This window comes from Miscanthus floridulus, chromosome 4, assembly GCF_019320115.1.
Source record: "Miscanthus floridulus cultivar M001 chromosome 4, ASM1932011v1, whole genome shotgun sequence".
NCBI lineage: Eukaryota > Viridiplantae > Streptophyta > Magnoliopsida > Poales > Poaceae > Miscanthus > Miscanthus floridulus.
Window position 1 is genome coordinate 30,242,095 of NC_089583.1, and position 15,074 is coordinate 30,257,168.

General features: G+C 49.9%; 1 long non-coding RNA gene across 1 annotated transcript; it reads right to left on the reverse strand.

Moving 5' to 3' along the window:
- Positions 1-465: 465 nt before the first annotated feature.
- LOC136551235 (uncharacterized) lies at positions 466-1,075 on the reverse strand. The gene is made up of 3 exons (XR_010782503.1): positions 998-1,075; positions 824-897; positions 466-589 (listed from the first exon to the last, which is right to left on the reverse strand). It is a non-coding gene; the product is annotated as an uncharacterized lncRNA (long non-coding RNA).
- Positions 1,076-15,074: the final 13,999 nt, after the last annotated feature.

Below are 15,074 nucleotides of genomic sequence, written 5' to 3' on the forward strand. Positions count from 1 at the left end.
GGTCAGCTACCTTTGCCCCTGCAGGAAGAAGATGTTGCTTGACGAACCAATCACACATAATTTCAGTAAGAGTGATATGAAGAACCACATTAGATGTACCATTCCATGTGTAAGCTAAGGTATAAGAACATTAACAAAGATACCAGTAGCTTGGACCTCACGACAAGTATAATAGAAGAAAAGATAAATTGGTGGATAAGATTTGCTGGATACCTGCTCTAAGTAAGAGAGAAAAGAATATCCAGCATAATAACATGAAAGCAACTAGCAAACAAAATCAGTGGTCATATCATACCTGTTTCTTAAGGTTGCTGAAATCATGAATGTGAGAAAGAGCATCAACAGCAGTGAGCAAGGCAATCAATCCCTGTGAAACAACTCAAGAAATTATTTATCTGGCATAAGTAAATAATATGAATAGGACAATCGCAAACCGTTAGCAAACTAGCAACTTACAGATATGGGAGAATCTGAACCAAGACTATGGTCCCAAAAAAACGATGCAGAGTCTTGGGATGCAATAGCCAATATTAAAGGTTTCTGATGCTCTGTAGATCCATTTTTAAGTGGCGGTAATGAAGCCCATACACTGCCCTTCAAATATGAGGATTTAAACAATGATATAACATATAAAAACTAAATATAAAGGTATGACAGCTCTGCAGGTACTGAGGTACATATAGTAGTTTCTGAGAGACAATTTTGAACTTTACAGTATTAGTGTATACATGATTATGCATAATCATGTATACACTTTTTTCGCAAAAAAAAGTGTATACATGATTATGCAACTTGAAACTACCTCTAAGGGGAAAAAACACACCTGTGTCCTCCTAAGGGCAAGCATGATTGTTCTTTGAGGCAGGATGCTAAATCATGTGTTTGAGCTTTGGTTGTCTCAAGTTCATGTCAATTAGAAGAAGAATAGTCCCATTTGATGAAAGGTCATGCTTCTGTCGTCAATACAACATAACAAGGACTAAAAAAGAATCCAAACCTGCATAACAAGGTCGAATTCTGCAACATTTGCTCTATATCCATTGCCAGTCTTCTCATTTTTTTTCTGAAATCTTTTATTGACAGTCATCATCAATATATAAATGTGGAAGAAAAGATTAGACAAACAGGACTTTGGAAATAAAAAGGTATGCAACAGAGAAGACGGAAAACTACCTTTTGAGCAGTCTTTGTACTCTCTTCTGAAAGTAGAAATACAGGGAAGTTAAATCTGTTCCACATGATACCTGATCCCTACAAGATAATAGAGTAACTGAGGCACATTCAACACAAGATTTAACTTTTACATTGCAGGGAAGCAGCAAGTTTGACTCTTGATAGGGTGGCACCAGTGTAATCAACCCTGTTACTTACAGCAGGATTCCAATCATGGTTGTGATTTGAGTAGGGTGCAAAATCATCTTGTGGAAATTTTCTATCAGGGGACAGCTCTATATAGAAATAAACAGTACATTCTTAGGGATCATCAGGCAAAAATACTCAAATAACACACAAGAAAACGGAGAGATGCCGGTTCAGAATACTGATCTTGTACGACCAGTCAGGCACCATCTGGGACCTGCAGCTGGCGCTGACGGTGCTGGCGGAGAACTCCAACTCCAAGACCGACGCCACCTTCTCCCGCGTCAACCTCGCCGTCGGGTTCCACGGCGCCGAGGTGGCGCTGCTGCATGCCGAAACCTTCGCCGTGCCGCGCCGTAGCTTCTTGCCGCTCCGGTATCAGGTGGTGTCGGTGGGGCGGCAGCTTAGCCCCGAGGGGATGGAGGCCATGGCCAGTGCGCTCCGGGAGTCCGTCGTGCCGCTCGACCTCTTCGGCAAGGCGCGCACCACCTGGAAGGTCGGCATCTTCGCCTCGCTCTAGTTCTGGACCCGCATCTCCTGCCGCTTCCTCTTCAACTACCCCGGCAACGGCACCGCCATGCCCATCGATTGCCGCTCCAAGTCGTCGTAGTGTCCCCTCTCCGCTTCGGCCTCCAGGCAGGCAGGCAGGAAGGAAGGAAGGCGTGGGGGTGGGGACCGGATCTAGGCCCGTCGTGGCTGGATCTGCTGCCGGCCACCAGCCAGCACCCGTGCACTGCCTCGGCCGGGGCTCAACGCCGTCGTAGTTGCGCGGGGAAGGCGAGGAGGAGGGCGGGGGAGGCCGGATCTACGTGGGAAAGGCGAGGAGGAGGGCGGCAGAGCCGAGGGAGGGAGGGAGGGAGGGAGCGAGCTGCGAGCAGGTGGAGGCAGTGCGGGAGTGAGCAACGCGAGGAGGCTTTTTTATACGTGCAGCATTGGTAGGGGCGGTCGGTGATCGAGCCGCCCCTACAAATGACAACCCCGGGGGCAGCTGGTGAGTGAGCCGCCCCTACAAATCTGATCTATTTGTAGGGGCGGCTCATATCACCAGCCGCCCCTACTGTTCTATTTGTAGGGGCGGCTGGTTTCTGGCCTCCCGAGCACGCCACTGTAGGGGCGGCTCCATCACCAGTCGCCCTACAAAAAAATTGTTCTGTTGCTAAAGACCGTTTTTCACGTAGTGTATGATACCTATTTTGTTATATTTGTTTATCTTTGCAATACGTTATTACATGTGAAGAAACTATGTTTGTCTGTGAGGCGTATTGTGCCTGATGGTATCATACACTAGGTTTAGCCAGTCCGCAAATCTTGTCAGTTTAACACTAGGTTTGGCCAGTCCTCAAATCTTGTCACAGAATAGGTATCATATGTTATTACATATCCAAGGTGTTTGGTGGTTAAATGGTAAATGCTGACAAAATGAAAATATATGATGGTCTTGACATCGCAACTAACAAGATCCGACTGAATGATCAAGGTGGTAGTCCTCATCACCTATTGGGGTTATTTCATCAATTGTTGATAACTTGTATGTACCTTCCTTTCGATCTATTGCAACAACTAATGCGGAGTGTATTGCAAGGTGTGGTCGAGTTTTGGTTCTAGTAGGTGGGTCAAACTCATTCATTCATGAATTTCTTGTTGACCACCTTGATGCCTCCCTTGCTGATCCTTATTCAATAGCAAGGTATAAGCCAAAATTAAGTTTCAAAAGTTGTCTACTCTGACTCCATTCATGAGCTGGTTCTTAATGAACATTTGAGCCACCTTATTGATGATATGGTTGGTATTGCATTTGTCAAGGAACGAATAGAGTATTTTGATACTATGTCGATTCATAAGATTGGCACCCACAGTGGGATGACTAAAGGCAATCAGTGTGCGATAACCAAGAGAATATTTTTGTGGATACAAGAGACATTCTGATACTCTGCTTTGCCCGAAGTGCGCTTCTTAGCCAACACTGGATGGTCCGGGTCTCTGGTTTTCATGGCAATTTACTGATCTGCATTCCGCACGTACTAGCATTTTGGTGGATGGCCGTCTTTTGCACCAACATATTTCTCACTTATTATTGGCCGACAACTCTTTGATCTTGATTCGTGCAAATGTGAGTGATGTTGTGCAGCTGTGATGAATTCTACATCTCTATGAAAGGTGTTCAGGGCAAATGATTAAATAAGAGGAAACAAGGATAGAAGTGAAAGAATGGAAAGTGGGTGGGCGATACCCAAGAGAAATAAATCAATTTTTGGCCCTTCAACTCTTTCTTTCTCTATTTTGGACCCTCAACTCCAAAACTGTCTAAATACAACACCTCAACTATCAATACAATTTACTATTTGAACTGGAAATTACAAAAAACTAGACACAGGGTCAAAATTAACCGGTATGGCTAGTTAAGGTGTAAAATTTGGTAGGTTTTGGAGTCATGGGTGAAAATTAAATAAATTTAGATGTTGATTGAGGTTTCTCCAAAACGAGGTCACATTATTTCTAGTTGAAACAAGAAAAAAAACAAGACAATCTGTTTTATAAGAAAAAGAAAACAAAATAAAATAGTGATGAGGCTTGCTACGGTACTCTAGTTACCTTCGAGATGATAAGAGTTTAGACAAACCACAACTCTTGATTTTTTAATAGATATATAATAATCATATATAATTAAAATAAACCACATATAAGGAAATTAAAATAAAATTATCTAACGTGAGGTGGGGATTTGCGTCTTCCTTAGGGCTCCTTTGGATAGGGGCATCCCTGCGGGGATCCCGGACTGATCCGCAGGTGGAGAGAGGCTCGTGCCTGCTCATGCATGCATATATGATACACCCACTTGCTCAGACCACCGGAACCTATCAAGGCTTGGCGCAAAATAAATGCATGGCGTCTCCGCTTGCTCGTGCCTGCATGCTTAGAGCATCTCCAATAATTAATATAAGCTAGCACTAACTCTAACCTAGCAAATATGGAGGAGGGAGACAACAACAATTATATAGTGTTGTGAGAGAGAAGGGCATCGTGAAGCGTGCAAGACTATTTTTTGAGTTCATGCTAGTCCCTTGTCTTGCACTATTCAGAAAAATTGATTTAGCTAGCTCAAAGCTTGTCAAGGCATCGGTGCTCAAGGTAGCAGCTAGCTCAAAGCTTGTCAAGGCATCGGTGCTCAAGATAGGAGGGCCCCGGCTACATAGTTTGTAACCTGGTCCGGTAGTGGCACGGGGTTTATTCCCTGCCCGCCTAACTGTGAGGGAGGTGAGATTGAGAGGAAGGTAGATGTGATTGCTTAATTCTAAATGAGGACCGGTACACGGAATGTATAGGCACTTGGCGTGCTAAACAAAAGGAAACAAACTCCTTAAATCCTTTAAATCTTGCCTTCCCTGCATGCTGATCCTGAAATGTCACTGTTGGCACCATCTAGGCGTGGTCACCGTGCACCTATGTCGTGCTAGGGGTGTCCGTGACCCTGGTCCTATGCTCCTTGCGGGAGTAATGGCGGCCCCACATGGCATCTATGCCCCCTCAACTAGCAGCTTGTCCTCTAGCTGAAATGATGGATAGCGCTCAATGAAAGGTCCACATCCTTCCAGGTGGCGGAGGAGGCTGGCTTGTCCTTCTAGTGAATGAGGACTTGGCGGACGTCGCGGGTGAGGTGTTCACGGATGGCGCATTCCGTCTCAGGGGCTATTGCACCATGGTGTAGGGTTAGCATGGTGGAGGCGCGGTCGGAGGTGTACCAACGAATGGCTTGAGGAGGCCCACATGGAAGACGTCGTGCAGACGGGCCTAGGGCATAAGGGCGAGCCAAATGGCGACTGTGTTGATGAGCTCGGTGATGTGGTACGGCCCATAGTAGTGTGGCTTTAGCTTCCCCTATATCTGAGTTTGGAGGGATGCTGCTGGACGGTGGCGGAGTCAGAGCCACACCTAGTAACCAACGGCATAGGAGACACCCTGGAGGTGCATGTCATGGCATTTGTAGATCACCTAGCCTATTCAAGGCGGTAGCGAACGTCGGCCAGTAGCTCGTCGCGGTCTGCCATGTTCTTGGCGACAGCCACCACACGTGTCTCACCTAGCTCATATGAGCAGATGGTCAGTGGATTGCGATCGTAGATGATCATGAAGGGCTGTCCTTGAGAGCTGCCTAGAAGGCGGTGTTGTAGACGAACTCAGCCCACGGTAGCCAACGCAGCCATTGGTGGAGGCGGTCTCTTGTGAAGCACCGCAGGTACATGACAATTACCTTGTTGGTGGCATCGTTATGGCCATCGGACTACAGGATGGAATACTGATGTCATATGAAGCTTGGCACTTGACAAACACATGAGCTCATGCCAGAACTTGGACGTGAACATCATATTGCTATCCGTCACCATGGACTGTGGTATCCCGTGTAGGCAAACAATGTCACTGAAGAAGGCCTGGGGCATAGTCTCTGTTGTGTATTGGTGGGCGAGGAGGGATGAAGTGGCAATACTAGCTGAAGTGATCAACAACTGTGAGGATGACCGACTTGCTGCCCACCTTGGGAAGTGCCTCGACGAAGTCCAATCCGATGTTCGCCCACCACCATGGTCAGAATAGGGAGCGGCAAGAGTAGACCCGCTAGGTGGAGGTGTTCGTACTTGTAGCGTTGGCACGTCGAGCAGCACGTGGATGAAGTCCTGGACCATGGTGTGAAGGTTGGGTGCATGGAAGTCACGTCGGAGATGGTGCAGCGTGCACTGCATGCCTCCGTGGCCATCCTCGTGGACAGTGACCACCAGCTCCTGAAGTAGAGGCGACCCAGGCGGAATGTCAAGCTTAGTGTTGAATGCCACCAAGTCGTCGACGAGATAGAGCATGGCGCCCCCCGCTGGCCAGCCACAATGTTGTCGCAGATGACTACCATAGTGGGATCCATGGTCTATATCTAGCATAGGCGATTGACAAAGTCAAAGTGGGGTGCTGAGATAGCAAGGATGGTGCCCTCCTCTGTGTCTCTGCGCGACAGTGCGTTGGCCATTGTGTTGGAGGCGCCTGGTTAGTACTCGACTTTGAAATCGAAGCCTAGCAGCTCGCCCACCCAGTGGTGTTGTGGAATGGTGGTGAGTCGCTGATCCAACAAAAATTTCAGACTGTAATGATCAGTCCATACTAGGAAACGCTATCCACACATGTATGGCCGCCAATGGAGGACGGTGTGCACGAGGCCAATCAAATAGTGTTCCTAGGCAACTAGCGAGCAATGTCATGGAGCCACCGGCCGGCTGAAGAAGGTGATCAGGTGTTGGTCCTGCAGCAAGATGGCGCCAAAGCCGTGGGTGGAGGCATCGCACTCGACCACGAAGGGACGGTGGAACTCGAGCAGTGCTAGGACGAGAGCTATAGTGATGGCCTTGTTTAAGGCGTTGAACGCCTCCATGGCCTCCTTGGACCACAAGAACCCCTCCTTGAGTAGGTCGTTGAGGGGCACTGCGATAGTGCCGTAGTCGTGGATGAATTTTCTATAGTAACCAAGCTTCGGATGACACATGCTGAGCGTGGCGCCGGGCACTCCCACACCGCTTGGACCTTGGCTGGGTCCATGGCCTGCTACCGAGATGATGTGGCCCAGGTAGGAGATCGACTCCACATCGAGGGCACACTTGGAGCGTTTGATGAACAGGAGGTGCTACTGCGGCGTGGCGATGACGGTGTGGACACAGCGGAGATGGTTAGCCCATGTCTCGCTGAAGATGAGGATGTCATCGAAGAAGACAAGGATGAAGCATCGGAGGTATGGCTGCAGGACATCATTCATCAGGGCCTAGAACGGTAGCAGGCCTTAGCTACGTAGTTCGTAGCCTAGTCCGGTAATGGTGAGGGGTTTATCCCCTGCGCGCCCAATTGTGAGGGAGTTGAGATTGAGAGGAAGAGGGAGATTAGGAAGGTAGTTGTTATTGTTTAATTCCAAATGAGGACTGGTACACAGATTATATAGGCACTTGGCCTGCTAAACAAAAGGAAACAAACTCCTTAAATCCCTTAAATCTTGCCTTCCCTGCATGATGATCCTGGAATGTCGCTGCTGGCGCCATCTAGGCGCAGTCACCTCGCAGTTACATCGCGCGCTGGGGGCCTCCACGGTCCTGTTCCTGTGCTCCTTGCAGGAGTAATGGCGGCCCCACATGACAAATCTAGATCATTGGGAATGCTCTTTATGCCCACTTGCTTGCATGGTGCGACCCTGAGCTCGAGTGAACATGCACAAAAGATGCTACGTAGACACTCTCTGATACCGCCTAGACAGGGCAGCCTCATGCTCTTAATTAGGCCAATCAAAGTGGGAGTTTTGCAGGAGTTTCATTCTCATTTAAAGCTGTGACAAACAGATAAATTTGTTTATTTGGCATGGTATTCATGAAGAAAAATAGAAAAAGAGTTTCATCAGGATGAGAACATACCAACACAATGAAACATGATGAAACATCCGCTGAGAGCAATTTGTTTCATTCTCACACAGTTTCAAGGATCTGCGCGAAATGAGCAAAGATTTGTATGCAATTGCAAGGCTATATGCCATATATAATCATATCACCATATAACAATTAAATGATATGACTAACCTATGAAATTTTGTCTCGAAATTGTGTATTGTGATGGAGTTGACGTGGCACTCTTGGTAATTATATATTGAAACTCGATATTGAGACTGGCTAATTAGTATATACTTCAACAACTGCTATTCTCAGTCAGAGGGACACGGACAGCCAAAAGTTCTTTGGAAGTTTTGAATGCAAGCCACATACAAATAAACAGCACGACGACAGTTATTGTGCACAATCATGTCATCCAAACAAGCCGTTGAGGTAAAAGGCAAGCAAACAAGGAACAAGATATATGTATTCGTAAGAAAATATACACCTGCAGCATTTTTAGATGGAAAAGTAATCTAGTACTGTTGAACAGCATATTACATAACCAAACCGTTTTTACACATTAGCATCGCCTCACTGAAAAGAACACCCTATGATTCAAGTATTTTTGTACAAGCTATGGCACGGTCACTCATGATCATGACCTTTATCAAAAGTGGCAAATGCTAGGGCACATGGTCGAACCTAACCATATATCTACTCCATTGGCGAAGCATGAATTCCTGCTCGTTCATCACTCACGCTCGAACCGCCTCTCTTAACAGCTCTCTGGATCCTTAATCTGCTGTTAGATTTGGACACACTTGCTGTTCCGGGGCCTGATTTCCGCACGATGAAGTAGGCAGCACCATGTCCTGAACACCAAGCCATTCTATAAGCCATCTGATCAGGCTGGCATATGTAATGGTCTATTGCTTTCGATCGCACTGTCTCATCCATTTGTTGCAGGCTATCACTAATAACGGGCAGTGCCTTCCCTTCAATGATCTCAAATGCAGTCGTCCCTGGCATGCTATCTTGGAAGAAATGAGGCGCGAAAAACCCACTCCCAGCTTCAGAGCTGGCCAATCACCCACGACATTTTTGACAGCTCCGTCTCCTTTGTTGTTATGCAAGTTGGTGCACTCAGAGGCCAAAACATAGCATTCGACATGTACCAGGATAAGCTGCTCTGGGAATCTGGATGATAGTTCTGATGGGGTGTTTGATCCAGCACAACCTTTTGGTTTGCAACATAATGCATCCCGTCGCCAAAACTGGGTGTCCTCGTGGCACAAATCTTGCATGCTGAAACAAGGAGCAAAAGTGCCTGAATCAGAAATATCTTGCAGAGGAAGTCGAGTGAGTTCTCCCATTACAGCTTCAGCAGTATGCTTCATCGAAGATGTGAATGACTGCAAGCATCTTATAGCAGTCCCAACAATGTCCGTGCTCTCTGACAGTCGCATCATTAGTGCGAGAGCAAAACTTCTCGTCGGCATCATGCAATCTTCATAGAGAAATTCAAGTGCTGCCTCGACACCACGCCCTTCCACACGCATGGGCCATATGTGAACACGACGGAGTATGCTTTATTGCACCTTGTTGTACTGCAGATTGTTAGAATATACATGTATATGTGCTGTGCGTGTATGGTGGGCCTGTGCCTGGTAAAGCCGGCCAGCCCTATATTTGATTAGACTATATTTGGTTAGAGAGATATGAGGAGATCTCTGTTGGTTCTGTTTCTATAAGCCACAAGATCTCCTCTTCCCTATATATATATGTACATAGGACTCTCCAATCAATCTAATCTAATATTCCACGTAATCTCTATTGCTTTCATGGTATCAGAGAGTCTAGGGTTCCCTTCCGCTCCTGCTCGCCGCAAATTCGCGTGCGCATCCTCTGCAGCACCAATCATGGCCGGCGATCCTCCACCCCCTGCTCCCCAGCCGCACGCTCCGCAGTCCTCGAGCGCAGCCTCCGGCATCCTCACCGACACCTCTGGTGCTGCAGCTATCGCTGCCCAGGAGAAGCGCGCCCATGCCGACGCTGCTCGCCTCGCCAAGGAGGACCGCGAGCGCGCGGCCCAGGCTCGCCACGCCGCTGCCCTCGCCCGCGTGGCTGAGGCTGACCACGTGGCTGCTGCAGCGCAGGCTGAGCGCGACGCCGCCGACACTCGCCTCCGCGCTGCCCTGGCTCGTGCCGCCCTCGAGCGTGCTGCGACCGAACCCCTCCCTGGAAGTGACGACGGTTCCGGCGGCGAAGACTCCGACGCCGGTGACGATCCCCTCCAGGATGCTCTCCTCCAGCACGAGGCCGCAGCCTTGATCAATCTGCATGCCCAAGCTGTGGCTGTGCAGAACATCCGTCTCCTTGTGCCACTCTCTGGAGAGTCACGTTCTCTCCGACGTGTCCACTCCCACCTCGCCAGATTGGGTACGCATGGACTACGTCGTTCGGACTTGGCTCGGCGGCACCATCACCGATGCCCTCGCCGAGACCGCCATCGAACCGGGCAACACTGCCCGTGTCTCATGGCTCGCCATTGAGTCCCAGTTCCGTGGGAATCACGAAACCCGCGCCCTCCACCTCGACGCGGAATTCCGCAACTTCAAGCAAGGCGATCAAGACATCACCACCTATTGCAGGAAGCTCAAGGGCATGGCTGATGCTCTCCGCGACCTTGGCGAACCCGTTCTAGTCCGCACGCTTGTGTTAAACCTCATCCGCGGTCTCAATGGCCGCTTTGAAGCCATTGGGCTCCACCTTCGTCGCGGGCATCCCTTCCCTTCCTTTTTGCAGGCCCGCAATGATCTTCTCCTTGAAGAGCTCACCATGGAGGTGACTGCGCCGGCTACTGCTCTTCATGCCGGGGCTGCCGCCCCCTCCAGCGGCCGACGTCTGCTCCTCCAGCACCTCCAGCCACGCCTCCACAGCAGCGGCCGCCGGGTCAGCAGCAGCCCTCCAATGGTGGGGGGGGCAAGCGCGCCTGGCGCGGCAAGCGCGGTGGTGGTGGCCGTGGCCAAATGCCCAACAGTGGGCAGCAATCGGCGCATTGGCCTAATCTTCATCAACCATGGACCGGGTCCATCAACATGTGGCCTAGACCACGGCCATCGACGCTCCCGCACCCTCACGCTCTCCTCGGCGGCGTGCAGCAGCCTCTAGGTGGATAGCATATGCCTCATGCACTGCTGGCCGGCGCACAGCAGGGCTGGGGTGTCCACCCGGGCGTGCAGCAGTGGGCGCTGCCCCCAGCGGGCCTCTATAGCCCGGCTGTTGGTGCCCCAGGCTGGGATGCGGCGAGCTTGGCTGCCAACTTCCAAATGATGTCGCTGCAGCAGCCCCCATCCAGCAACTGGTACTTCGACTCCGGCGCCTCCAACCATATGACTTCTGATGCTGGTATAGTCACTGCTCCCTTCACTCCACGTTCATCATCACCATCCCATATTGTTGTCGGTAATGGGCACCTTCTTCCCGTTACTTCCACTGGCGTTACCAATTTTCCTCATAACCTTCATCTTAATAATGTCCTTGTTTCTCCTGGCCTTATTAAGAATCTTATTTCGGTACGTCAGTTTACTTCCGATAACAATTGTTCTATGGAGTTTGACCCTCTTGGCTGTTCTGTGAAGGATCTACATTCTCGGAGAGAGATCGTCAGGTGTGACAGCTCCGGTCCCCTTTACCCACTACAGTTCCAGGAGCCTGCCTCTACTCTGATCGCCACTTCCAGTCCTTCGCTTTGGCACCAGCGTCTTGGTCATCCCGGTCATGAAGTCTTGTCTAGCCTAGCCCAATCGTCTGCTATTCCATGTAATAATAGTGCTAGTCAAACATTATGTCATGCTTGTCAGTTGGGGCGTCATACTCGTTTGCCATTTCATGCGTCCAATTCCAGAACCACTCATATTTTCCAATTAATACATTGCGATTTGTGGACCTCGCCTATTCCAAGTGTTGCTGGATGCAAGTATTATCTTGTCGTTCTTGATGACTTTTCGCACTACCTCTGGACTTTTCCACTTCGGTTTAAGTCAGACACCTTTTCGACCCTATCTAACTTCTTTGCATATGTTGCTACACAGTTCGGTGTCTCTATTCAGGGTATTCAGTGCGACAATGGACGCGAGTTCGACAATCATGCTTCCTGTGCCTTCTTCCTCTCTCACGGCGTGCAGCTGCAGCTACGCATGTCTTGTCCATACACCTCCTCCCAAAACGGTAAAGCCGAACGCATTATTCGTACCATCAATAATGTTGTTCGCTCCCTCCTGTTCCAGGCTAGTGTCCCTCTAGCCTATTGGGTTGAGGCCCTCTCCACCGCCACACTGCTCCTTAACATTCTCCCTACCAAGACAATCAATTTCTCCACCCCTCATATGGTACTATATGGGTCTTCACCCTCTTATGAGCATCTTCGTGTTTTTGGGTGCCGTTGCTATCCCAACCTTTCAGCCACCACTCCCCACAAACTCGCCCCCCGCTCCTCCTTGTGTGTCTTTCTTGGCTATTCCCCTCATCACAAAGGCTACTGCTGTCTTGACTGGTCATCCAACTGGATCATCATATCCCGGCATGTCGTCTTTGATGAGACATCCTTTCCCTTCTCCGAGGATTCCGCTCGTCCTACTCCCCAGGATTTCGAGTTCTTGGACTCTACTGACCCTGTGATGGCTCCACCAGTGTCGTCATTTTTATGCCTACAGGTTCTCCCGGCGCCGCCGCTGCACAGCCACGTGCGGCTGTGTTTCCAGGGAGCAGCGCCCCATGGCTTGCTGCTGCTTCCCTGGCCCCTGGCGCGTCATCTACAGCAGGCCCGGCTGCAACAGCCGGTCATGCACCACCACCAGCTGGCTCCTCCATCAGCTAGCCAGCTGGTCTGGGCAGTCAGGCACGTGCACCACCAGTAGCTGGCCCCTCCAGCAGCCAGCCGGCTGGTCTGGGCAGTCGCCCTATTGGTCCTCCACCTGGCTTCCAGCGCTGGGATGGGCAGGCTGCTATGGCGCCGGTCCCACCAGTTCGGGTGACATACAGCCGTTGCCCACGGCCTCCATCTCCAACTGCTCCACCACCACCGGCTGCTGCTACTGTTCGCCTTCCACCTGGGGCGGTTCCCATCGTCCCTATGGCCAATCAGCATGCCATGAGGACGCGTGGGAAAGCCGGCGGCACTTCAGATGACCTCCCTGTCGTCGATCCCATGGACGTATCGCGTCGCTCCTACTGACCCCCATTGGCGTGCAGCTATGCAGGAGGAGTTCTCAGCTCTGCTTGTCAACCACACTTGGGATCTAGTTCCGCGACCACCGCGCTCTAATGTGGTGACTGGCAAGTGGGTCTTCAAACACATGTTCAAGGCAGACGGTTCTCTCGAGTGCTACAAGGCGCACTGGGTTCTTCGTGGATTCACCCAGCGCCCAGGCATTGACTACGATGAGACTTTCAGCCCCGTTGTGAAGCCCGCCACTGTTCGCATAGTTCTCTCGTTGGCTGTCTCACGCAGTTGGCCAGTTCATCAGCTTGATGTGAAGAATGCATTCCTCCATGGGACCCTCTCCGAGATAGTCTACTGTGCCCAGCCAGCAGGATTTGAGGACACTTCTCGCCCGGATTTTGTCTGCCGCTTGAATAGGTCCTTATACGGACTGAAACAGGTGCCCCGTGCTTGGTATAGCAGGTTCGCCATGTTCCTTCTCTAGTTGGGCTTTGTTGAGGCCAAGTCGGACACATCCTTATTTGTTTATCGTCGGGGTTCTGAGACTGCATATCTCCTGCTCTATGTTGATGATATTGTGCTGACTGCTTCCTCAGCGGATCTGCGCCAACGCATTATTGCAGCGCTTCAGCGGGAATTTTCTATGAAGGATTTGGGAGAACTGCATCATTTTCTGGGCATGCAGGTTCAGCGCACCAGCCGTGGTCTTTTCCTATCTCAACATCAGTATATGCTGGACATCTTAGATCATGCTGGTATGGCAGATTGCAAGCCCTGCTCTACTCCGGTTGATATCAACCTGAAGCTCTCAGCTGATGGCAACCCCATTGCAGATCCTACGGATTTTCGCAGCCTAGCAGGAGCTCTGCAGTATCTCACCTTCACATGGCCGAACATTGCTTATGCCGTGCAGCAAGTGTGTCTTCATATGTATGATCCGCGAGAGCCTCACCTTGCAGCTTTGAAGCGCATATTGTGCTACGTTCGTGGCACTTTGGAGTTGGGGTTACACATTCGAGCCTCCAGTCAGCTTGATCTTGTTGTCTACTCCGATGCCGACTGGGCCGGCTGTCCTGACACTCGTAAGTCCACCTCGGGCTACGCGGTGTTCCTCGGTGACACTTTGATTTCCTGGTCCTCCAAGCGCCAGAACACGGTCTCTCGCTCCAGTGCTGAAGCTGAGTATCGTGCGGTCGCCAATGCCGTCACCAAAGCTTCTTGGTTGCGCCAGTTGTTGTCTGAGCTGCATACACCCCTGCACCATGCCACATTGGTCTACTGCGACAATGTCAGCACCGTGTACATGTCTTCCAACCCTGTTCAGCATCAGCGTACCAAGCACATTGAGATTGATCTTCACTTCGTCCGAGAACGAGTGGCTCTTGGTGCTGTCCGCGTTCTTCACGTCCCGACGACGTCCCAGTTCGCCGACATTTTTACCAAAGGCTTGCCTACTGCTGTCTTCACGGAGTTTCGGTCCAGTCTCAACGTTCGACCCATCGATGCTGTGACTGCGGGGGCGTGTTAGAATATACATGTATATGTGTTGTGCGTGTATGGTGGGCCTGTGCCTAGTATAGCCGGCCAGCCCTATATTTGGTTAGACTGTATTTGGTTAGAGAGATATGAAGAGATCTCTATTGGTTCTGTTTCTATAAGCCACAAGATCTCCTCTTCCCTATATATATATATATATATATATATATATATATATATATATATATATATATATATATACACACATAGGACTCTCCAATCAATCTAATCTAATATTCCACGCAATCTCTATTGCTTTCACAGATTTTTGCCCTGAAGAAATTTTCTGACAAGAGGGTTGGAGAACATGCACCGCGGAGGTGAGCATCCAGACTCCACATCTTTGAGAAAACGGTTGGCGCATTCTGCCAACCACTCAAATCTTCGAACATCGGAGCAGCCAGTGCTGTCTTTGCAAAACCCTGCAAAATAGGAAGATATGGATGATTGAGTCACCTGTGCAATCCGTTTAGTGAAGGAGTTTGTTGCCGGTTGCTCCATCTCTGAAATGTTTGTTGCTTGCTGCTTGCTGCACCTGTGTAGCAGATATTCTCAGTCCTTGAAGGCAC